The sequence below is a fragment of the Phaethon aethereus genome, assembly GCF_964289735.1.
Source record: "Phaethon aethereus genome assembly, chromosome: 3".
Taxonomy (NCBI): domain Eukaryota; kingdom Metazoa; phylum Chordata; class Aves; order Phaethontiformes; family Phaethontidae; genus Phaethon; species Phaethon aethereus.
In genome coordinates, this window is record NC_138576.1 from 83,406,511 (window position 1) to 83,432,049 (window position 25,539).

Here is a 25,539-nt window from a genome sequence, read left to right on the forward strand (position 1 = left end):
CTTTCTTGTTCCTGATATAAAATGAAATTTTAATGTATTATTTTTATTGGACTCTGCAGATCCCCAGTTTTCAGCCAGGGTCCTGTTGTGTTAGGCACGGTACAAGCACAGGGCTCAAGAGCTTATTGCGACCATAAGAGGAATGAATGAAGGATACCACTTTGATTTCAGCATGGGTTTTAATGCCCTGCTAAGGAGCACAGTTAAGATTTGCAGCTGGGAAAACCATACACGTGAGGCTTAAGCCAATAAAAAGGAGAGGTAGTCTGGAATTGTTTTTCTGGCAGTCCAGGAATTGTTTTCCACAATGTTTTCAGAAGGTGGCATGTCAAAGAAAAGAAGTAACTTCAGGCAGTGCCTGGTAAGCAGCTCCGGGGGAAAAACGGGATGAAGAAGCCCCAGCCCGGCCAGATCAGGTAACCTCCTGAGGCACTGGCATTCTCGGCTCCCATAAACCATACTCTTGGTGTTGTACCGCAGAGCCCGTTCACCGGCTCTCCCAAGCCCGGGCCCTTTTGGATGCTCATTGCCCCACAGGCTTCGGGGAGTCGGGGGCTGTGAGGGACGTGCTGCCGGGACAGCAGGCTTTGCCCACAGGCACTGTGAGAAATAAAGAAGTGGGATAAGCCCACTGTTTGGGCTATATGAGAGATGTGTACGTGCCCTAAAAAAAAAAATAAATTAAAAAAAAAGAGTTTCTGCTGCATTTGCCCCTGGGTGTAAGGGGCGCAGACGCAGCAAGGAGCAGCATGGGCTGCTGAGGTCCTGGTGGCCAGGCAGGGGCCATGGGAGGCTGGGAAACCTCGAGGCAGAGCCCGGGGTGGGGTGAGGGTGGGACAGAGCCGGGGTCCCCGCGTACCTCGAGCGTCGGCCCTGGCCATCGGCGCCGGGAAGCAGACGGCTGGGTGCCGAGGGCAGGCGAGGCCGATCCCCGCAGCACTTTTGGGGCGGGCCGTGTCCCAGGCTGCACCCGCGGCCGGGCTGCTGGCAGCGTCGCTGTGCCTGGCCTGAGCTCCGTGCCCCTTTTTTCCGGCCGGAGGGAAGCGGGTCTGCCCGCTGGGCCGGGGGGTGCGTGGGGGGCTGCCGCACTGCAGAGAGACCCCCTGCAAACACCAGCAAGCCAGCCGGCAAGCTGGCCGTGCCCCGGCAAGCAAAGTACGTGGGTCAGGGAGTTAATTTACCCCTTTTTTTGGGCTGGGGCACCCTCCTACACCAGCACACCCACAGCCCCTACGCCCTTCCCTGGCTCTGGTGCCGGGTGATCGGCACGCTCTGCCAGAAATGTGGGGACAGAGCCAGGACCGCAGGGGAGCCCGCCGCGTCCCCGCCTGCTCGTGGCTGTCACCCGCCCTCGGGCACCGCCGGGGCCAGGCAGACGCTGTGCTGGGCGGACAGGCTGCGTTTAGCCGAGTGCTTTAGCCACTTCTGGGGCCAACACGGCTCCCCAAGGAAAGCCTCCGAGCAATGAACCCCCCGAGTCTGCTTCTCTCAGCGACGAGCGCGTGCCGTTTTCTTCAGCAGTTAACGCCCGCGGGGCGCCTGGGAGGGCTGGCGGCTGTCGCGGCTGCCAAACAGGCCCAGGGCTTTAGGAAACCTGCTCGTGAGGTACCGTGTGTTTCCCGTACCAATTCTTACTTTTATTTCAGGAGCTCAGAGGCTTTGGTCGCCGGCCGTTACTGCTGGATCTGTGATCAGCTGGTGCATCTCCAGTCTCCTGGGGAAGGATTTCTAAGGAGGATGGAGGCCCCGGGGCTAGGATGTGAAACAGAGACTGCCGTGGCACAGCCAGAGTAGATAAGATCAATAGGAAATGCAGATTTGCAACGTGTTAGAAGTACGACAGCTTCCACACAAACCCTGGGGAAAGGATTTTTAAATCTTTTAAAGGGATGGTGGCAAGACTACATCTCGTTTAGATATGTTTAATTCTTTGTTTATTCATGTAGGTATGTGTATAGCACTAAGAAGAAATCTGCCACCTCACCGCTGAAATATTTGCTGAGGATTGTGGAAATCTTTATCGGGTGGGTCAGGTTACTCAAACAGCTTTGTTTTTTTGCAGGAGACCTAAGCCGTACTGGCCCACACCAAGAGGAGCCCTGAAGCGGCTCCCAGCCCGTGCAGTCCTGCAGAGCCCACGGCAGCCAGCGTGGCAGGTCCCTGCGGGGCTGCGTCCCAGCTCGCTCCCCGGGAGCAGCCGCTGCCGGAGTGGCCAGAGGCAAGCGTTTGGCTCTTCCTCGCCTCTTTTAATTCCCCAGCACGTTACAGAGAGCGTGGCAAACCAGAAGTTGTGAGGTGAAATAGCAAGGTATGAACAAGAAGCAAGGTGCAAGTTTTTGACAGCGGGGATAAATGACTGCTGAAAACATTCACTGAAGGATGGCAGGAAGTTGCCACCACTTGAAGCCTGTATAATTCGACAGTAGATCTTCCAAATCATCACTAAAATTCAGTCACGCATTACTCAAGCTGGTGGAGTGAAAACTGAAGTGAAATTCTTGGACTGTGTTACGCAGATGGACTGACTAGGTCATTGTGATAGTCTCTCCTGGGCTTTAAGATCTTGACTGTATTGCTGTAACGTATCAGAAACACCATGAGGAGTAATTCAGGTGTTGGCATCTTATCACCTGGTCTATCAGTACCTGCCTTCTGGCTGCCTGCTGTGTTAAAGGTGCGAGAAATACCACAACCTACTTGAAATGTATTTGAAATCTTGGTCATGCACTCTGCCACCTCCTGCAATGGGTTCGCTCCTGCTGGGAGGGAAGCTGCAATCTGCCTGAAGGCTGAGTGCAAGAAATAACCGCTACCTATAAATGTCTCCTTAGAAAAGGTGGCCCCTTCTCACCACAGTGCCATAGGAGGAGGGCCTGAGATCATGTAAACTCCCACGTGATGGCAGCTCCAGCCCACTACCACGTGCACAAGGAGGGGTGATGATCCATTTGGAGATACTCCTCCAGAAAAACAGATTCAGGGCTGAAAAAAATCCTCATGCTCTGAGACCAGAGCATGCCCCTGCGGAAGTGCAGGTTTTGGTTCGGCGTGGAGTGAGAGGTGGGGAGCAAGTGGTTTTGCATCTTTCCCCGGTGTGAGCTGCAGATAACCTGGTACCTCCCAAGGCCAGTGGCCACCTTCCCACCCTCTCGGCTACCACATCACTGCGTGAATAGTCCATGGTCCCCTCACTGTAGCTGAAGTCACGGTGTTAGCCTGGACAGCCTGTGGGAGGGAGATGGACTTTACCCCATCTTGGTCACCTGTGCCTGCAAGGAAAGGCTAAGGTAGCCCAGCTCTGCAAGGGAGCCCGACCCACTCCTGTGTTTGGTTTGGAATTGGAAAGGTTCGTTCTGTAATTAACAGCAGCTGATGACATTTTCATGATTATGTTATTACCAGCAAAGGAACTAATGATTTGTCCTGGGACATGCACACACATACACACACACACACATAACCAGCTCCTATGTGGGGACTAGTGCTGCCAGCCTGCCTGGCACAGCTCTCCGCTCCCGGAGCCAAGAGCAGCATTCCCGGTGATGCTGGGCTCCTGATCGGCTCCCGGCCAGCCACCCAAGTGGGGAGCTCACACTTGGCAAGCACCCTACACACATCTGTCACTTTTCCTAGCAGGAGCTGTGGTGATGTGTCCTGCGGCCCTGCAAGCCGAATACTAAATGCATCAGACAGTGCATTTGCAGCTAAAAATATCGCCGAGCAATTTGCCTGAGAAAAGAACCTGTCCCCCCTGGTTGGCAGCCTGATGACTTTGCCTCGATTGCCCCAGCTAAAGCTGCCTTGTGCAGTCCTTGTGTAAAACCATTTCAAATATTGTAGTGTGATAACGTTGGTGGCAGAGTTTAATCTCCTGGAGAATGGAAGCTGTGGGTGCTAAGTCCTGGCAAAGGGAAATGAGTCCAAAGCACATTCCTTCAGTGAGACGACAAAAGCATGCGCGCCAGCCCAGCTTTACACACTTATGTCGAAGTTTATTGTATTAAGCAGGTTCTCATACCACAATCTCTGTGCATTGAGATGTTTATGATTAAGGGAATAGCAAGTGAAAACCCAATCCATTCATCAGATTTCTGTAGGGTCATCACTTGTCTCCTAAATATGTAATAATTATAATACATAGCACTTTGGCAGCATTTTTCATCCCACAATTTCAAAGCACTTCAATAAAGCCTTCTAATGCAGCTGAGAAGTAGGTCCAGGAATACACCCTCTCAGTTAACCATTAATGAGTTTGGGGTACGTGATATATAGAGGTTAAAAATAACATTTTGTGAGTATAATACATGATCTTGGTAATACACATAGAAATAATCTTGTTCACTGCTTTTCAAAAAAGCCAACGTTGGAACAAGTGCAAGGCTGCCTCCTGCAACCTCACCGTTTCCCACCTCTCAAAAGCAATGGGATCAAGACTGTGTAAGCATCTCAGAAGAATTAGGGACAACTTGCTACTTTTATAACCTTTCAGGCACCAGCTGAATTTTGGGGGAGAGCAGAGGCTTTTATCTGCAGGCCACCTCCAGTGAGTCCCACTAGCTTGCCCTATTGCTCACCTGCTTCTTCCACGCCTGCTTGCCCGGGCAGAGGTGGGCAGCCCTGAAGGGGTGGGCGGCCCAAGCTCCTCTGAGACTTCCTGACTCCCAGAAGATTTCAGCTGACATGTGGAGGCAAAGAGTACAGGACAGACTGTATCGCCAGCACAGCGCTGCCTGTTCTTGTCATGAGCTGTAGCCCACTTTCCCCCAAGCCCTGCTTTCCCCAGGGAGCAGGTTAGGGGAGACTCTCCACCCTCCTAGGAATAGCAGCGCAGATCTAACTTACCCTGCAAAATAAGAAGCATGGAAATCACAGAATCCTAGCATCTCCAGGACCAGAAATCCAATTAAAGGGACATCAAATATCTCACCGCATGACTTTTAAGCTAGTTTAGGAGCATGACTTATGTTTTTTTAAATGCATGACTGGCAATCCAGCTTTCATTACCAAGATGAAGGCAGATTTAATGTACAAATTAACTCATGGATGCACTGAAACTATTTTTCTTTACCCTGACCCTTCAGTCCCCAGCCAGATATAAATCCCCAGCAGTGAAGCAATGGTACTTAATGTTCTCCTGTAATTGGGATGGAACTTATCTCCTTCTGCAGGAGCAGCAGCATCCAGGGTGCAGTGGTTTGCATTTGTCTCAAGAAAAATTACCAGCACAGGAAGCAGTGAGCCGAGGGACTGGGTAAGTGTGCTCTTGGTGGAACGAGTTAATGTTTGATGGACAGGTGATGGAGTAGGGTAATATTTGAAGCTCTGGAGATTTAACTTCAAACACTCTCTGGGATTTGAGTCAGCTCTGATCTGTTATGGCCATTTGCCACGTCAAAGGACTTCTAGACAGCCAAGCAGACTTCAGTCAGGCTGGCAGTCTCACTAGCCATCCCCACCTGGCTTGTAGAGGGCACCGTGTCCTTGGTGACCTCACAGCCCTGTCCCAAAAAAACGGCAGATTGTCTCAGGGCTGCTGTGACAGAGAAAGCGCAAGTGAATAGACTCCAACATGTGGGAAAGGGTCAGATCCAGCAATGCTGGGAATGAGCTGGGGGATCTCAGAGGCCCTGTTTCTAAACTATTGGTTTTCTCTGGTCGGAGGAGGTGGTTTGAAATAACAGTTCAGATGCATCCCCCAAGGTAGGAATTAGCAGAGCTGCACAGGGAAGTCTGCAAAGGGCTAGGCAGTGTTGCTCGGGGCAGGAAGGACTTTGGGATGCCAGTATTGTATTTGTTTTCCTCATGCGTTGGTTTCTGAGGAAAAAAGGTGTTTTTAAACAAAGATTTCTAGGGTACAAGGTTTCTCCTTGAATTTGCATTTGTTTGATATATATTTCTCTGCTTCAGCACAAATCCAATCTAGTTTATTCCACGCTCTGCACTCCCATCTCTCTAGCTCTGATGAACTTCAGTCAGAATTAGCAACCAAAGCTCCAGCTCGCAGGGATCTGTTTTACTCAGCCCAGATGATCATAAAACAGGGGACATGCCTTCTGGGCTTTAGCCTTTTCTGGCCATTCTGTACTAGGAGAGCATGCCAACTCGCCGGCTCCTTACTCTGCTCTCAATACTCTCCTGGCATGGAGAGGCTCCCAGGATGCGCAGCGTATCGGCAAGGGACCTCTCCACAGCTCCCAGCAGGGAACGCTGCCGGAAAAGAGTCCCAAAACAAAGCTGGGATGTGGGGCAGTTTGCACTGGCGTGAAAAGGATGGGTTTGGGTTTTTACTGTTCTTACTGCGATGCTGCACTTACTTAAATGTGGCTTACTTAGAGAGCAGCATATGACCTATGTGTACCTTGTCACATCCAATAGATCTCATGTGAAAAGCTGAAAGCTCTCAATAGCAGCTGGGCCCCAGGGGCTGTCACAAGGCTGAGCTGCGTGAATTAAATAACCAAGAGCAAAACCCACAGCTCCTCTGACAGAGCCAGAACCCTGCCAAGAGTGCGGGGCTGCTCCAACCCTGCCCTTCTCTTTCAGCACCCATGGGACCAGACCTTCCCGATATGACTCTCGTCGCTTCAGTGACTCCAGAGAAACTACAATAGTTTAAATCAACACCGTGTCTAGCCCTTTGTCTTAAATCTCCCACCCAGACTTGATTTTACAGACGCTTGGGGTCGCGACAGGGTCCTCATCTATCACAGTCAGGTTGCTCCCCTCCTACTCTAAATCAAACAAGCCCAACCGAGGGCAGCTCTTTTGTGGATGGCTTTCTGGGCTGGTTCCCCCCTTTTCCCTCCCTAATTGTTTGTTAATGTACGTAAATGATTTAACCAAATAGAGGCTGGAGTTTCCCTCTCCCGGAGGAAGGGGACGTTGTCGGAGGAGGGGACAATCGTACAGATGGATTTATCTGTATCTGATTCTGGGTAAATATTTATTCTCCTTTCCCTTTTCCACACCCTTCTCACCTGCAGGAGCAATGACAGATCCTTCCCGGTCATGGGGCAGCAGGAAAATATTATTAGCCCCATTTTACAGATACACAACTGGGGCAAAGGTGACTTAATTCAAAGCTGGGGAAAGTCAGCAGTGTTTCCACCACCGAGGCCGAGGGACTTTGGACAGGAGCATCCGGAGTAAACAGCCAGAGCCAGCCTGGCTGCGGGGAAGGAGCCGAGCTCCCTGGCTGCATCAGGCATCCCCGGGAGGGCCACTGTCCTCCTTCCAAGGCTCCACTGCCTCCGGCCTGAATCACGGCTCCTCTCCCCAACACAACTCCTGCGCAAGCTGACTTCAACCCTCTGACTTACCTTGGGGAGGTGCTGGGAAGTTTCATTAATTCGCATTTGCAAAGCAGATTTAAAGTGCTGCCTACAATGAATTCTTTGTGGCAAAAGGTATGGCATTCAGCAAGACGCAGGGTTCAAAACACTCCCATGTTTGGTTTTTTTCTTCCTTTTTTTTTTTTAAAAAGGAAAAAAAAAATGATGTTAGGATTTTATTATAAAACAACAGACTACAGCCACCCTTTTTTCCCGGAATAATAATAATAATGCATTACATCAGGTTAGTCAGTAGTTTTCACTAATCCGCAAGACATGCACTGCTGACCTCTGAGGTAATTTTGGATCATGCTCAAGCCAAATAAAGGCAGATTTGTGGCTGCAGGTGAGAGATCCTCTGAAAAACCATAAACGTAACCACAATGTCCTCTGGTTTGATCTGAACTCAGCCTGGCCTTCATCAGTTTTTCTGGCACTAGTCCAGAAGACAGATTAATGATTTAAAGGCATTACACTATGATATGATGTAACTCAGCACAGGGTGGTGGTTTTGTGAAGATAGTTAGCAGTAAGTTAGCAGTAAGTACCCAGGGCAGCAAACCATGGGCCACCCCTCCTGGACAGTACCTTGCTCCTCGGAGGACGTTACGGGCTTGACTGGAACCATTCATGGCATGAGTGTTTCTAGTGATCACAGGGGTGTATGAGTGTGCTCTTCTACAGGGCAGAATGTGCCCCCGTGAAAGGTACACTGCCATTTTCTGCCTCCTGAAGGGACAGGAAAATGGTTTGTGGCTTTGGTGGATGGTGAAGTCCACGGAGGGAGGGCTGAGCCTGTGAGGGTGGTGGCAGTGCCCATGCCCATGACGCGGTATGACACGCGTGCCGCTCCAGCAGTGGTGACCCTATGGCCTGGGCTCTGCACGGCGTCTTCTGTCATATCCCCAGCCACTGCTTTTGGGGATCATTAGATACATCTACCAGAGGTCCACTTACCTACGCTGTAATCCCTTCTCTGAGTAAGGTCTGAACCCCTGTATTAATCTTGAGCCTGTACAGAAGATATTCACCAGCCTGTTATGACTACAGGTCTGCCTGAGCGCTAATAAATCAGCATGGCTCCAGTGGAGTAATGCAGAGCCTGAGGGAGTGCTGGGTGGGGAAACGTATAGAAAAGGCAGTCCCAGTCTTCCTTTCCTAGCCATTAATTACAGGCGGTGATGGGAGTAGGAAACAGCAGTCATGCTGGGATATTGCTGCTTGCAACTCAGTCAGGGGAGGGCTGAAGCCTGAAGGTGGAGAGCATAGGCACTATGTAGCAGACTGGGGAGATATGTGAAGTTTAAAAACAACCTCACCCTGCAATTAAGGATTAATGCTTGTTTAAGCATTTGGTCTATGAGGTGACATGCGTAGGGTCAGGCACAAGCCCCATCATTGTATGGCGGAGGCACAGGGAGAGAAGAGTGGCACACAGGGAGCACATCAGTAAATGGTGCCAGCCCCAAGGGGCAGCATATTGACACCAGCCAAGCAACACCCCATCTCCTCCGCTTGCAGAGGCATTTGTGTCGAACAGCATGGACTTCGTTAAGGAAAGCAGGTTTCCTGGCACTGCAGTTGGGGCAGGGTGCTTGGCAGGGACCAGGGTGCTAAGCCGAGGTGAGTCAGGGAGCTGGGAGGCAGTGAGGAGTCGGACTGCTCTGCAGCTGGCTGTTCGAAACGCTTGGGAAAGATCTTTTTCTATTTATCAAACAGCTCGCAAAGAGGCTTAGCCAGTGCCTCTACAGCAATTTGACACCAGCGGCACTGCCACTGTAATTATTAACAGGGAAGAAGTGAGCGGTGTGGCAGGTTTGAATAGCACTCTTAAATGGAAGTGCATTCAAATTGGTGGCCAAATCCATAGCCCCTGCTTCGTTTAAGCAACAGCTGCTGATGCGTTTCCTCCCTCGACAAATAACTTTCTTCTCGCCGAAGTCTAAGCCGAAGCACCTTCACCACCCAGCTGGAACAGGTCAGGAGCACAGGTACAGCCTGTCCCGACGGCTCGGCAGCAGCTCCTCGCTGTGCCGCAATGCCTTCCTTGCACGCCGCCTTCCTCCCACCAGGGTCACCCCGTTCCTGCCAGTACCGAAACAAAGCTGGGCGACGGCAGAGACAGATATACAGCTCCAAAAGCTGGCGTTGTCCCCAGACTGCTTTTCCTGACATGCTTACTCCTTTCGTTCAGGCCAGCCGTGGAGACTCATCTGGCCACTTTTGTACTGCTAAATATGTTATCAGTTCGAGGCAACTTGGTACTTTCTCTGGCGTGGAGGATTTGGTGCTCTCCCTCTGTTCAGTAAATTTCCACACTGGCTTCATCTGATGTGACTCTGCTATGGCTGGAGTGGTCCCACCGCCTCTGGACCTCCTTCCTGACCGCATCTGCATTTGCACAGCACGGAACGCCAGAGCTGAGTCCGCTGCCTTGGGAGAGCTTGGAGCCTGGATCCTCGTGAGGTCTCTTGGCAGATTTATGCTTAAAATATCTCTGGGCTAAGAAGGTGTTAGGCCTTCTCAGAACTGCTCTCTCTCCCATCTGCTTTTTCATGTAAAAGCTGGAGGTGCCAAAATCTGCTCAGAGGACTGTAGAGGAATGGCCAGGAAAGATGCCTGCAGTTGTCCCTCAGGCTCTTGCACAGGCAGCGTTTCACAGATGTGAAGTCCTGAGTCCGGCCATAAACGTTTTAAGACCCACCTGCCAAAGAGTTCTGGAGTTTTCTAGTGAGAACAAACCTTGTGTAAATGTCAAGGGGAAAAAAAAATCAGGAAGATCCTCGTTTTGTGGGTGGATCCAGTGAATTTGCTTTCTCTCTTCTGTGATGAGCACGGACTGTTACCTTCACCCCCTCCTAGAAGCTCCCTATCATTTATTTAGCTATCTAAAGCATGAATTATAGGAATATAAAAAAGTTTCTGTCACACACATGCCCTACCATTCTTTTTTCCAATGTCTCTTCCTACCACACAAATGGGAGTTAGAACAGATGCACACACAGACTTCCATGCTCTAATTTCCCCACTTTTAGGTCCCGTTACAGCACCCGAACACCCTCACCAAATGCAGCCTTGCTCTGTGCGTTATGCTGGGTTCGCCTCGCCCTCTGGGTCAAGACTGTCGTCACGGGTGGCTTACACACACACAAACACACACACACAAACACACACACACAAACACACACACACACACACACTCTCTCTCTCTCTCACTTCTCATCCATTCCTACAATGAGAATGCGCAGCGGCGGAGCAGGCTATAAGGATGGCTCCCATCTCTTCGCAGTGCAGACGACCCCATCCCAACACGGCTCCAGCATGCCCACCTCACACCTCCACCCGGTAAGGCCCTCTCTAACAGTCTCACCCTGGTACTAATTCCCCTGGAGCTGTACACTTAATTATGAGAGTATTTGGGTCCTGAGATCTAGGGCTGTAAGCAGGAAAATGTCCGCCTCTAACAACCCAGCCCGTAGCATAGCTCCCCTTGCCTTAATGTGATGGGGAGGGGGCTCTTTCTCCCTGCATAACCCCTGGTAGCTCCGTCCACCTGCGTTTTTAATCACAACTGAGTAACCGCCACGCTGGTGGTGGCTGGAGGGAGTAGAACTCCTTCATCTTCCTGGGCTTTGGTTCGCTCATCCATGGAACAGGGATGGCCCCTCCCGGGAGCGTCCTCCTTGGAGCCCTTCCCCTGGGCGAGCCCGGGCTGCACTGAGGGCCAGTGCAGGGCTCAGGGTCGGGGGGATCCCAAATGGGGGGATTTAAGTGGCACTGAGGTCTTCTGCCGACAATTTCATTACAAACTCGGCAAAAAAAACCCTGAGATGCTTTAACCACATCTAAAGCGGTTCACAACCTGCTGGGCAGAGAATGGGAAAATACAAGGTACACTGCAGCAGGGGCAGCGCTCGCACTGTAATTAAAAGGTAGGTCAGCAGAGCTACATCAGTTATGGGAATGAGAGAAAAAAGTATCACCTCCCTGACCCATGCTCTTCCTAGTGTTAGTGTAGCTGTACAGGCAACTACATCTTGCTGCTGATACAGCTTAGCCCCACCAAGGAACGCGTTTAGACTATACCAGCAGGACAATCTGGATTTTATTTGCCAGGATGGGGCTGCGTTTTCCCTGGGATAGCCCAGCAAGCCCTCTTCACCATAGACAAGCCCTCAAGCTGCGGGCTCTCAGCTTGTGATGGCGAGTGGCCTTACCATGTACCCTCTCCCTGCCTCCCGTGCGAGGCCGTGCTGCGGGGAGGGGACGGGAGAGAAGGGGGCTGTGAACGGTTTCCAGCACGGAGCGCCCAGTCTGGGGTGGAAGGTTTTCTCTGCTACAGCCGAGGGTTAGGTTTTTTCACCCTCTTACTGTGGCCTGGCCAGCTCTCGCTGCTCCTTTCTCCAAGGGGTGCCCTTCGGGGAAGCCTGGAGATCATCCCGCCTTGGCGAGAAGCCTGACCTGCCGCAGCCCCGCCAGCTGCGCCCGTCCAGGCTGCAACCCCTTCCCAGAGGGGCTGGGAGACCCAGGCGGTGAGTGCCCGGTTGTTCCCCCGCTTTGTTCTGGGGGAGAGGCAGCCGACCCAGGCGCTGCTGCCCAAGCACCCCGGGTCGAGGCGGGCAGCGCGCTGTGAGGCGCTCGGCGGACTTGCTGCAGGCACGGAGAAGCGGGTCTGCGCTCCTTCAGCCGGCGTCCCCCCGCTCCACCTCCCACCTACCCACGCGGTCTCAGCTGGGGGCCGGTCTCGGGCAGAGGCTGAACCAGTTTTAGTCGATGCCTCCTTCCCTCACCCACGGGTGAACCTCAGCGCGAGCCCGGTGCTGTGGAGGTACGTACCTCCTGCTCCTCATCCCTGCTCAAAGGCAGGCAGCCCCCACAGTGGTCCTGCCCTCACAAGGAAGCAGCGTCTAGACACAGATTAGGCAAACAGCTAAAGCACAAGACCAGAAACCGAAAAGCCAAAAAAAAAAAAAAAAAAAAAGAGAAAAAAAGAGCAGCTCTGTTTTAGCCCCAGCTCTGTCCTCCACTGATTCCTATGAGATTTGGGGCAAGGAAGGGAACTTCTTTATGTCTTTGTCTTCCTCACCTGTGTAGTGTGGGATAATATTTCCCTTTCTGGCAAGGCTATGGTCAGAGTTAATTAGCATTTGAAAAGTGCTTTGAAATGGAAGATGGATTTGGAAAACTGAAGTATTATTGCTGGAATTGAGTGAGTGGCTCACAGGGTAGGGAAGCATTTCACTTCTTTTTCCCTGTGGGTGGAATAGCCTGGAGGATACTGGGATTTCTTCAGATTTATTCGTTATTCAAGCATCTAGTACATATCAGGTATCTAAAACAGAACTTGGTTTGGATATTTATTCCATGAAATATTGGATTGCAGACACATGAAATCCAAGCTACGTTGTCCAGACAAATAAATCACATGATACTGATGCTCTTCCCCTACTGGCACCAACTCTCCTGGCCTGGCTGCCCGAGGACGGGCATTTAAAATCTGTTTTCCATGACTCCTCGCACAGGATTTTGAAATATACTCTAGGTTTGCCAGTAAAACAAGCTCTTGCAAGAGTCTCCAGCAAGCAAAGCAAGAGCCCTGAAACAAGTACATGTAAAAAAAATCAAATGAATGTGCTTTGTTTGCTCAGGCCATGATTCTGCAGGATGTTTTAAAGTATTCATTTGTAGACTTGTGTTTAACCCTACTGAAGTGAGTGGAACTGTTTCTGGGCAGAATCAGGCAGATACATAAATACCCTGCTGAATACAATTTCCAACCATTATTTCATCAGCCCAAGTGCTCTTGTACTGTATTTTAAAGACTTCCTGTGTATTGTTTCACTGTCTTCCCCTGTACGCTCTAATGCCAATTGCTGCTGAGCCTATGTTGGAAACACACCACCCCTGTTACCCATGAAACACACATTAGTCTATAAAAAATGTGTTTTCTATTCCAAGAAACCTCCAGTAAATTAAAAAAAAAAAAAAAAAAAAGAAGTTATGGGGCATATATTCAAAGCTGTGCTGAGTTGCAGGGGTGACAATCCTTAGCTCTGTGTCACTCATTATCTTCAGTTTAAATTTCCTGTCTACCCGTGCAGCTGTGGCACCACGCTCTGAAAATCCTCGCTGAAAGAGGTGCCTTTTGGAAACAGAGTCGTCAAGCCCCTGTGTAGACACAGGGGTTGGGAGTGAATCAGAGCTCGCGCATCCCGAGCCTAGCTCGTTTTGATTCCATGGAGTTGAGGGGTGCTACCCCAAGTCACTCCTGCACATATACAGGCAAATCATGCATATTTTAAATGAATAAGGATGTGACACAAGTTTCTAGCAGATCTTGCTTGGAGAGGAGAATTCAAGTTAAATCAATCTACTAATCCAAACGCAGAGGTTAATTTCCTTTGGCTGAGCCACAGACAGTCACCAGTCAGTCTTCACTGGATCAACAGGCTCCACCTCAACTAAGAGAGGTGCAGAACATGGGATCATCAGAAGATATTTAGACTAACTGCAGCTCCCCTCCCTGGTTGGGTACGCAGTTCTGCCTTTTTTAAGGCTTGGGACAAGAACCCCACCATAACCAGACATGGGTGAAGCCCCATGGGTTGCCACCACCAGCCCATGGACGCAGCCTGCACCACAGGGAAGAGGCCAGGAGGAAGATGGTGGTCCGGGCTCTGGACTGGTTAGTGTGGTTGTCTGCAGATTTTGAGCCCTGACACATTGGTTGCAAAGGGAAATGACCTTCAAAGGTAAGCCCAGAGATACGGCTGCACACCCTAGGGAAGGTGAAAGCCATGGGCACTGTGCCATAGCTATCTGCAGTAGCTGCCTACGTTCATGCCTACGTATCACAGCACGGGTAGATGGGAGGCTCCTTTAGCCAGCTGAGCTACTTGCCCCATTGGTAAGCGGGTGCCCATGGGCATTCACCATAGAATAATGCACAACATGGCAGCTCCAACTCAGGACACTCATGTTCTCAGCCTCTAAGCCTCTGTCTGTCTTCATCTCCTTTCCCCACTTATTCTCTTCTGAAGGATTTCTGTGGGGTTAGCACAGCAACCTGCAGAAGTGTGTCTAGGACCGGAGGCAGGAGAGCCGCTGCTGGTCCTGTGCGAGTAGGGGCAACCGCTATCACCTGTCTGTGCCACGGCAAGGAGGTCCATAGGGCAAAGCAGTGTAAGCTGCTGTGAATGGTAGCCTGGGAGGTGCCCAGGCTGGCAGCGGCCGGCTCCTGTGCTGGCCCTGCTGCAGGAAGGTGCCTGCACCGGCCCTCATCTGCTGGGGGCAACCAGCACAGCACCGGGACGCCACGTGGCTCCCGTCACAAGTGTCATCAACGAAAGCCCTCTTTTTTATTTTGCTTCCTGCTGCCTGATGTTGGGCCTGAAGCCTGTGAAATGTCCTCTCTGCCAAGGTCTCTGCTTCCCCTAAGGACGCTGCAGTGCTGAGCTGGACGGAAAGCAACGCGAACGCTGAAGCAAAGCAGTATGAATGGCTGCGTCTGAGGCAGCTCCATCCCTGTTTGACCCAGCCACTTCTTTTGGGGGCACGTGCCTCAGAGGCAAAGTTAGGCAGTCCCAGTTTAAAGCCATTGCTCCTCTGTTCCTCTGAGTCACAGCTCGGGTTGTACACACCAAGGGTGTGTTTTCTCCCCTCTCCGTACGAAGCTTGCTCTCACTAGCAGTGACAGGAGTGCAAGCCTGTGTTATCCGCGGGAGACCCAGCTGCTCACTGTTAATATTTAATGACAGCTCTGCAAGCTGGAGATATTCTCAGACTCTATTTCAGCTGGTCAGGTTTCATACAAACTGTTTTCAGCAAACATTGCAAATCTATAGAGCATTAAGTTATTTAGTAACACTGGGGCAGCTTCAGAGGAGGCTAAAGAAAACCTGGTGTGACTTACTCCTTCCAAAGGCTTTCCTACATCCACACTTGATGTGTGTGACATATGCAAAACTCACCTTCTATTGCTGTGGTGCCTGTGCAGTAAGAAATGTGCGTGCAACCACCTGCGCCGAAGGGGCAGTGCCGAACGGGACATGGACACCCTCCCCACCTCTCCCAGACAGGTAACTATTCTGTCAGCATGGTCCTGCTCGAGGGGTGGTGTCAGATGTTTTCCTAGAGTAAATTAATGCAGCTCCATTGTGTTAGGCCAACCGATATCAGCAGAGAATTCAGACAGCTAATTTTTAACCTTCTCCAATTTCCCTTTGGCTCAGAAAACCATTTCCTGCCCCGCTCCCTCTGACAGTCCCCTGGTTCTCCTCCAAGCATCTATCCAGTGGAGAGACAAAGCTAGGCATCATGTGTAGGAAGCTCAGAGCTTACGAGCATGCAAATAGGATCTAAGAGACTCTAACGGTCCTAAGCAGGTATTACTCATAAGCCCAGCCTTCCAGGAGAAGCAGTAGGTCAGATCAGCATGGCTAGGAATTTGAATCCTTAGACCAAACTCTGCTTTCATTTAAAACTCATCGTGGCTATAAAGGTATTACAGCTCAGGGAAAATTTGGTGTCTCTGCTCTCCACCCCCACCTTGACCAAGGACTGACCTGAGGCACGCATACTTTCTGCGGATGTTACTGGCAACTCACATCCAAGAAAGACAACGGTAACCGAGAGCAACTGCATGGAAATTTCGAAGCGTGGGATTTGGCCCTGGCTGCCTTCATGCTCTGTGAAGACCTCAAAAGACCTTGGAAAGGTCCTTGCTTTGACTTTGTGAGGAACCTGAGCTTGTACAGAGTTTTAGGAAACTCTTTGTGCCTGCAGCGGTGGGCTCACCGCAAGGGAAAGGTGGCTTTGCCAGCCGCGAACGTGGGCACGGCGAGGGGGCCAGGCCGGTGCCTTTTGGGTGCGAGAACAAAACGGAGCAAAGGCTGTCGGAGACATGAAGACAAATTTAAACACATTCCTCCCTTCTACCTTCCTGTTCAAAACTCTGAAGGCCATTAAATGTCTGCCAAGGTGTATTCCATCCCTAACTGGGGAGGGGACTGAACGGTGACAAACTGAATATCACGGGAGGAAAGGCAGCGACAAACCCCACCCTGGCAGGCTGCCCGCAACCGCACGTACTCTTGGCTCCGTGTTGCCCGGCGAGCCAGGGCCTTTGCTCTGCTCCTCATCATCACTAACAGGGACAGGGTGGTCCTCCCCACACCCCCCCCGGAGCTGCTCCCGCTGATTGGAAGAGGTCCTCTGCACACGCAGGGTTGCACGTGCTTAGCTGCCGGACACTCACGTGTGCAAAACCGTGCCGCAGTGTTACAGGTAACCCAAGGTACAAGCCCTGCCTGGAGACTGCTGGTCCTGCTTGCTCCAGGGCATGCTGGAAGCACACAGGGCATCCTCATCCCTGCTTTTTATATAGGGCAGGCAGCAAGCTGCAGAGGCAGATTTCCACCCACCGGGAGCTGAACTCTTCAAAGTCCCGGGGTTGTTTGGACACAGAGTTCATAGGTTCAAACCCGTGCCTAGTGCTGATTTTAGGTCACGGCAAGGGAGAGGTGAGCAAGTAGAGAGGGGAAGGCGAGAGCTGGCTGAGGTGGGCAGCGGGAGGCTGGTGCTGTGGGCTGTCTTCTGCAGCTGATGCTTTTAAGACTTACTTTTGACCCCAAGTGGAAGTGCCAGCAAGGATGCAGGGGATGCAGAGGATGCACCCAAAGTGTGCTGCTACTCCCAGTCTTCATTTTCCCTTCCCGCAATCCTGTTTAAAGGCATCTCTTTCACAGGAACAAGGCGTTCTCTGTTAAACTAGGCGTGTTGTCAGCGGCCACTGTAAGTAACCATAATCTGTAAGGCAACGTGCAGCTCTGATGTGCAAATGGGATTTGGGGAAGCCTCTCTAACGGGATAACACAGACAGCGTTTAAGCTGAGTTTCAAACTGACCGTAACGCTTCGCTTGACAAATGTCTGGTTTTGAACTTTTTTAAGCCTTCAAGGCTTTAAGCAGAGAATGTCAGTCTCCTGCAGAATAAAGCCTTAGTATTTCGGGCTTTCGTTTAGGAATGGGAAAAAAACTCCAAGCAGAGAAGAAGCCAAAAAGAATATCTGATTTCATTGCTTTCATCATACACCACTACGTACCATTTATTTTCTCTCAGAAGCCAGGGGCATATCTTCTCTAAATATTTACCTACTTTCTTTCTAAGGGCATGTCTGCGCTGCAGTTGCCACACTGATTTGTGTTGTACACATACCTGCCTTACTTTTGACCTAATACTTCTAATACATCCAGGCTCTACTAGCAGCTTAATAAAACCAAGGTCTAATACTCAGAGTGAGGTCAGGGTAGCCTGCAACATCTGCTGTGAATATCTTCCAGCCATTGCTCTCTGCCAAGCCAGCCACCCTAACGCTGCACTGCAGGTCTTGCAGTGAAACTGGGGACAAGTGGGCTTTACTGGGCATGGAAGTCTGGCTACAGGAAATCCTTCATCCACATGGATCATTAACGCCTTTCTGAAATGGAGCCACTCTGCCAGGTCTCTCTCTGCCTCCACGTTCGCCCGCCAGTCAACCCAGACAAGCAGAGGGTCTGCCATCTCCATCCCTGGAGACTTTCAAGCCCTGACTGCATCAAGCCTGAGCAACCTGGCCTGACCTCAAAGCTGGCCTGGCTTTGAGCAGGCGTTGGTCTAAAGACTCCTGAGGTCTCTCCCAGCCTCAATTATCCTGTGATCCCATGATCCCAGCCCAGAAATTCCCTCCCAGACTTCTTGGAGGGCTCAGCCCCATCTCTGTCCCAGCAACAACTACAAGGCTTTATACTCTGAGCATTTTCTACCTCAGTATCAGAAACTAAAGGTGTGACTATACCACAGACTTTGTTTTTTCCTCACCTCACTTTCCCACAGGCAGGCAGTATTGATCTCTCCATCCTAGAAAGGACACTAAGGCACACTCGGGTGCCATAAGATGGGTCTGGTTGAGGAAGTAGAAAAAATCAAAGTTAATGGATCGTTGCAAGGAAAATAAGGATGGGTGACCAAAGGCCCACAATGACTCTGTCTAGTTTGATCAGTACTGTGGGAGGCCTTTGGCATACCTTAACTGAAGTCAAAGAGAGATTCCTGTTCAAAGGGGCACTTTCACATTGTGACCACAAACCCCGGTGCATGCCCCACTTGTCCTCACAATTGCTGATCACCTCAGCAATCTTCCCGCTGCCTGGACAAGCAATGTTTTAAAGTGTTTCTTTCAATTTTTTGACCCTCGTGCTCGTGTCTTTCTTAAGTTGCATCTACCTTTCTGTGCATGATGCCATGTATGTCACCTGAAAGCCTCAGTCTCCCGGTATATGTGGCACAACCTGCAAACCAAGTAGAGGATGAGGGCTTGGAAGCCATAGCTCTGTCCCCAGTATTAGCATCGCTTTTGCTTTCTGTGAGCTCACTTACACCAGTTCCTTTCTCTGCTTCCCTCTGTAGAAGGTGGAACCAAGCAGCAACCCACAGCGATGTGAGGATGTGAACATTTGCACGGCCTTAGCTGGAAGGTGCAAGAGAAGAGCAAAGCACTCTGCACATCAGATCAGCCCCCAGCTCCCTACTTTCTCTTCCCCTGAGAGGACGTACCCAGCCTCACTAAACTTCCACCTAGTTATGTTTCCTCCACTGCCTGCAGCACTCTGGCTGTGCTCCGCTGTATTTTTTCCACTTCAGTTGCCTCCTTTCTGTAGCAGCCAGAGCCGTGCGCCTACTCCAAAGGCAGCCCCCGCCAGCCATTATGCTGGGTCGTCGTCTTCCCCCCGACCTACACACAGGACTCCAGCAAGCCTTTTTTTTTGCCGCTAGGCTCTCTTTCAGAAACTTTGGGGAATACTTAGCACTTAGCTGCCTACACGTCCTGGCCTTTCTGCCTCTGGGAGCTCCACGGCAGGTGCCCGGCAGGCGGGGGCTGCGCGGCAGCCGCAGCTCTCCATAAAGCGCTCGCGCTGCCGCCAGCGCTGCCCTTTGAGCTCAACTACCAGCGCTTCACCTCCCAAGGCAAGAGGGAGATGAGGCCTTCCGTGAGCCTCTAGGTAACTTAGGGGAAGCATTTCAGGAGCTTTAGGAGCCCCATTTTCAGTGGTTTCCATGAAACTTAAGGACATATTCGCTTGGCGCTTTGTAAAATGGGGCTTGGGTGCTTGTGGGAAGTCTCTTCCCAGACTTTGCAGTAGATTCATCTGAAATGTCTTTACATGTGAGTGACATCTGCATGTGAGCCAGACACCCTGGTCTCAGTTAACAGAGATAAACAGGCATTTAAAGGAAACAATTCATCTTCTCCTATGGTAGATACCTAAAATACCCCAGAGCAGTCACAAAATGACTGCTTTCCTCCATAAACTATAAATTTAATTTAGAAAAGCAGCTCAACCCTCAACACATATTGGAGGATTCAGTTGCCTGGTGCTTTTTGAGCTGCCCTACCTCATCTTAGACATTCACATGGGCAGGCAGGTATATACATATATGTACAGGAGCCTGCAGGAAGCAAATGCCCTTGCAGCATGTCACCTGGACACCAGGTAAAGGATCCTGGATTCACTATCCTGTTACCAACAAGATGAGGGTTGCTGCTTTTGGAGTAGCTGGAATAATTTCCCTCCATTGCATCCCTGTATTTATATCCTACATGTGCTGGTGTAGCTGAAAACCAATGGCCCACAGTGTTCCACAACAAAGCAATGATTAGTGAAATAATAGTTGATTTTATTAAAAAGAAAATAAATCAAATGAGCTTCACGGCAACTGCCAGAGTAATGTGTGGGGGTATCATTCTGGTTCTGCAGATAACTACCCCAACCAGGAAATGTATGCAAGATGTCACGTTACAAGTGTTACATCATCAGGAAAAAATCTCAATGGCTGATCATCACCCGAGGGGCATGTCAGTGTTCCCACCTTCTGTGCAGAGAGAACTCTTATAGGAATTAACTCTTTCCTAGGTGATGCACACTGTTAGATTTTACCAGTATTTCTTCCACCTTGCTTGCCTAAAACGAATCGTTGCTCTCTTATTTTCCATTTTTCTCTTTCACTCAAGTCATAAACGGCATGACTTTGCAGTGACAGCTGTCTATCACATCTGCCGTGTGGCTGAGGACTTTTTCTCCTCCACTTCACTAGTGGATTTCTGCTGGATGCCGGGCAGGTGTTCACCACACACCTCATTCCCATAGAAGGCGATAAACGTCATCTGCTAAAAGCACCCCAGGCAGCCTCCCTGTTGTCTGGAGAGCTGTCCTTTGCCTTACATGAAGAAATATTCCCTGTGCCTCGCCAAAATGACCCATCCTGTGGTAATACTCAAGGCAGTGTGAACATATGTTTATTTTCCCTGAAATACATTCTGGGGGATGCAATGATAAAATGGGTTTTTACCAGCTCAGAGATCACACACTACAACTGGTCACTGCTGACACTGAGGGACTGATGCTGCCGGGATCAATGCCGTCCGCAGCCCCATGCCTAGGCAGGGCAAACCCTTCCAAATGAGGAAATCCCCCCTCATCCGGAGGAGCTGGAAGTGGTAGTGCCTTTCCTCAAGTTTCCACAGACTCCAAGCAATCTCCAGCCCCATAAAACTGTCCTTTCTAAGTCAGGGGAACAATGGAGAGAATATATTTCCTTCTCCTCCTTGACGTTTTGTACATAGAGACACTGATCTCAGTCCTCAGCAGGTGCCAAGGCATCTGAACTGTTCTTCATGCTGGATTGCTGTGGTTTGTGCCTGGAAACTGGAGTCCAAACAGTTCCTGCTCCCTCCAGTTCAAAGTTCACCTCTGTGCCCTGGGCCAGGCTCGCACAGGGCAGAGGGAGGTGTCCTGTGGGACAGAAGTGCCTGTAACCTCCAGCTTTTGTTCTCAGTTCTGCATCCCTCTTGCTTTCTCAGTCAGGTAGGACAGAAATTCCCAAGTGCCTTGTTTCATTTTACTCCTTTTTTTCCTTTCGCAGAACTGTGCTGCTGCATCTCTCGGTCTCTCCAAGGTTTCCCAAGCTGTCTATTGCATGGGCAGCATAGTCCACCTCCCCACTTACATATGTTACTGAGCCTCTTTTTAAGTTATCTTAAACCTGTGGTCTATGTCCAGAACACCCCTTCTCAGTTACCCAGTTTGCCACTGGCATGTTTTTTGCCCTTGTATTCACACCAAGAGGCCCAGTAAACTTGTGCTTACTTCTTCTAGAGGTCTTCCTCACTTTTGTCCTCTTCATCACATCCCTTCCTGCACACCAACTCCTGAAGACACCCTCTCCCTATCTCCCTGCTTTTTCTTTCTTGTGCATTCAAACAATATTTCCCTCCTCAGCCCTCACGTGCCTTCTCCCTCTCAGCTCCTCAGCGGTTATCTCCTTCCAAGCTTCGCTGAGCAAGGTCTGGGGGGTTGAATTCCCTTCCCTGCTCACAGCCACCAAGGCCAGAGATCACAGACACCTCCTGGACACTGAAGGCCATCAGTCCTGAGAAAGCCAGGGCCCAGGGGATGGATCTCCTCAACATCTCAGCCCCCAGGACCCCCTGCAACACATTGGCTCGCTCCTTCCTTCCTTCCTTCCTTCCTTCCTTCCTTCCTTCCTTCCTTCCTTCCTTCCTTCCTTCCTTCCTTCCTTCCTTCCTTCCTTCCTTCCTTCCTTCCTTCCTTCCTTCCTTCCTTCCTTCCTTCCTTCCTTCCTTCCTTCCCTCCCTCCCTCCCTCCCTCCCTTCCCTCCCTTCCCTTCCCTTCCCTTCCCTTCCCTTCCCTTCCCTTCCTTCCCTTCCCTTCCCTTCCCTTCCCTTCCCTTCCCTTCCCTTCCCTTCCCTTCCCTTCCCTTCCCTTCCCTTCCCTTCCCTTCCCTTCCCTTCCCTTCCCTTCCCTTCCCTTCCCTTCCCTTCCCTTCCTTCCCTTCCCTTCCCTTCCCTTCCCTTCCCTTCCCTTCCCTTCCCTTTCCCTTTCCCTTTCCCTTTCCCTTTCCCTTTCCCTTTCCCTTTCCCTTTCCCTTTCCCTTTCCCTTTCCCTTTCCCTTTCCCTTTCCCTTTCCCTTTCCCTTTCCCTTTCCCTTTCCCTTTCCCTTTCCCTTTCCCTTTCCCTTTCCCTTTCCCTTTCCCTTTCCCTTTCCCTTTCCCTTTCCCTTTCCCTTTCCCTTTCCCTTTCCCTTTCCCTTTCCCTTTCCCTTTCCCTTTCCCTTTCCCTTTCCCTTTCCCTTTCCCTTTCCCTTTCCCTTTCCCTTTCCCTTTCCCTTTCCCTTTCCCTTTCCCTTTCCCTTTCCCTTCCCTTCCCTTCCCTTCCCTTCTTTCTCTCGAATTCAATTCTTTCATTCTCTTTAATAATTCTCTCTCTTTCTCTCTAAGTCTCCAAACAAGTGACTGACTTTCCTCCAGAGGAACTAGAGGCCCCCCAGCACAAAGTACATACTGCGCTGCCCCTGAATGTCTCGATTCAGGAAGCTTTGAGCTCCCATTGTTTGCAGTTCACAGAGTTCACCTGCATTTTAGTCTCCTCATCTATTAAAGAAAACAAAGTGGAGAGAAGAGAGAAGGAGAAATACGGCTGTAAAAGCAGCAGTCGGTCAGAGAGCCCTCATGTTCCTGGTACCAGTTGTGGTCCAATCAGTCAGTCTCAAACAGCCCACTGGAGAATAACTGCCCAACTTACCCAAATTTATTTTCTTTAATAACAGAATCCTCCTGCGACCCTGTGGTTATTGCTGACACAAAGCAAGGCCTGCTCGAGCCTGATATCTGCTCCCTCGCTCCCTGCTGTGTGCTGAGCAACGGAGCCATCGCCCCTTGTTTTCTGCAGACGGCAGCTTTAAATCACTGCCGGCCACTTCTGCTGGCGAGGGCCGGGAGAGACGTTCCTGCACAGGTCACTCACTTGTGTGCGTTTGCCTGTGCGTGCTCAGGGAGACTTTAGCTTTTTCTGTTTTCTCCTTGCTCGGTAAAATAAAGCCCAAAATCCCAGGGACATCTGCTTACCGTTTGAGTACTTGGCTCCGTGAGGGCTATGAACACTGTTCAGGTGATGGAGGGACTGGACAATCACACAGATACTCAGCTGCAAAGAGAAAAGCGCTGTAAAATCTCCACGCTCGTGCTCCGGCCGAGTGGCATGGCTAGCTAGGAGGCTGGTGTGCACCAAGCTGCCAGACATCAAGATTAAACAAAGGAAAGTGCAAATTTCAGGGTTATAGGGCAGGTCCACACTGTGGGCAGAGTCTCGGGGCACAACATCCTATGTAATGTGTTTACTGCAAACTGTGATCCTTCTTTGGGGTGGGAGGTGTTCAAAAATCCTTGTGAGAAATGAGGAGGGGTGTTTTGGGGGGATTTCTGGAAGAGGAATCCTGCTCAGCCCTGGAGGTTCAACTATAAGGCAGGTCTTTGGTAGGTAAATGGATGTTCTTTAAGGGGTAGATTAAGGTTTCTTAGAGCTGACATAAAACCCACATTGCTCTTTATCTTAAAATAAAAAAGTGTCTATGCTTGTGTCTGTAGGGTAGGACAAATAAAAAACTTCTAGAACTAAACCTGCCTTTTTCAAACAGTATTGTTTTAGAAACTCGGAGGAAGTCCTCCTACAGACATTACCCCAGGCTTGAACCCTGCAGTGCAACCTCAGCACAAGAGTCCAAGTGCTGCACTACCTTCTTGCAAAGATTTGGTCACCCTGGAGGAGTCTGCTACCGCTAGCTGGAAGGCCCAAGGCACCGTAACAAAGCAGCACCCGTGAGCTCTCCCTCGGGGAATCCCAGGTGCTGGGCATAGGGCACACACGCTGCCTCAGCCATTGCCGCGGCACGACACAGCTCCAGCGAAAGGCACGTACCGAGCGCCTCGTGCTGCATGCGTGCGCCAAGCGATTCCTTTCCTACCAAGGTAGGAGAGTAAAGTTCTGAGGCTTCACACCAAGGGCTGTCCCCAGGCGCATGGTGTCCCTGCCACAGCCAGCAGTCGGGTGTGCATGGGAGTATCAGCTCTCTTCCGCTGCACAGCTCGGAGCTGGACGGGGCCGGGGAGCCTGGGTGTCCCGGAGCCCTGCCTGCGTGCCGCCCTCCACTCCGAGCCGCCCTGTGATGGCTGCCCTGGGGGACACCCTGTCCCCAGGGCAGGGCTGTGTCAAGCTCCTGCCTGCCTGGGCACCCCAGGAAAAGGCAGGGCTCCCTCTGCAATGCTGCTCGGACGTACAGCTTTCCCCTGGCTCCTGCCTTCCTGCCAAACGCCTTCTCCCTGTGGAAACCCAGGACCGTGTGACCACCAACCATAGGAGTGGTCTCAGCCAGATGAGTCGGGGTGGGAGCTGCCACGGCCGCGGTGCTGCCTGTCGCTGGAAGGGAAAATTTACACGTTGCTCATATGACTGGTCCTTCTGCTGGATGGCCTTCAAGGTTACATCACAGACTAAGCTTTGACTTCAGCTCCCACCTCTGAGAGCAGGCCTGCTGCCCAAGGATGGAGAGAGAACGTTTCACCCACTGAAGGACAGAGAGGTTTTTGACACTTGACTCGTTTGGCGAGAGGGAAGGCCTGGGTTACATTTTCTAGGCTTGTAGGTATAGACTAGATCTTGTGTTACGGTCCACTGGAAAGGAGTATTTGACCCTGCTGAGACAGTAAAACCAAAACACGGGCCAGCTTGGACACTTCACTTCAGTGAGGGTTTTAAAATCCTTTCCCTTTAAAGAGCTGCATTTTTTTCTAAAGCTCAAGGACTAATTACACAGGGAAATATCTGAGCTACGCCTGTACTGGAGAGCAGATTCAGGGAAAGGAAAATCCACTCCAAAAATGTAGGAATGGCCCCGCAAGGCAAAGTTTCAATCCAAACCCAAAGCCTTGCACGGTCCAGGAGAAGACGTGCTTTCCCTGGGAGGGAAGGACGGGGCCAAGCCCCTGCCCTGCCAAGGTTGGGCAAGACCAGAAGCGAGGAGGCAGAGAAGAAAAGCTGGAGCGCAAGGGAGGGAAGGCCGTTGGGGGTGCTCGGTAAGCCTGTAGTGAGAGAGCACGTGTGGCCCACAGGTATTTCAGGTATTTCCAGGTGAGGCAATCCCTTCTCCTGGGCTGCGTGGGCAGGGTGTGTGCTGCCGCACGCCCCAGGGCGCCTGGCTCAGGTCGCTGTGGGGACTGGGTGTAGCCGGGGCAGCACCGGGAGCGGGGAGCTGGGGAACTCCTCCACGTCCTCTGTGTAGCCGTCAGCCAGGGATGCAGGCAATTTAGGCTGGGCA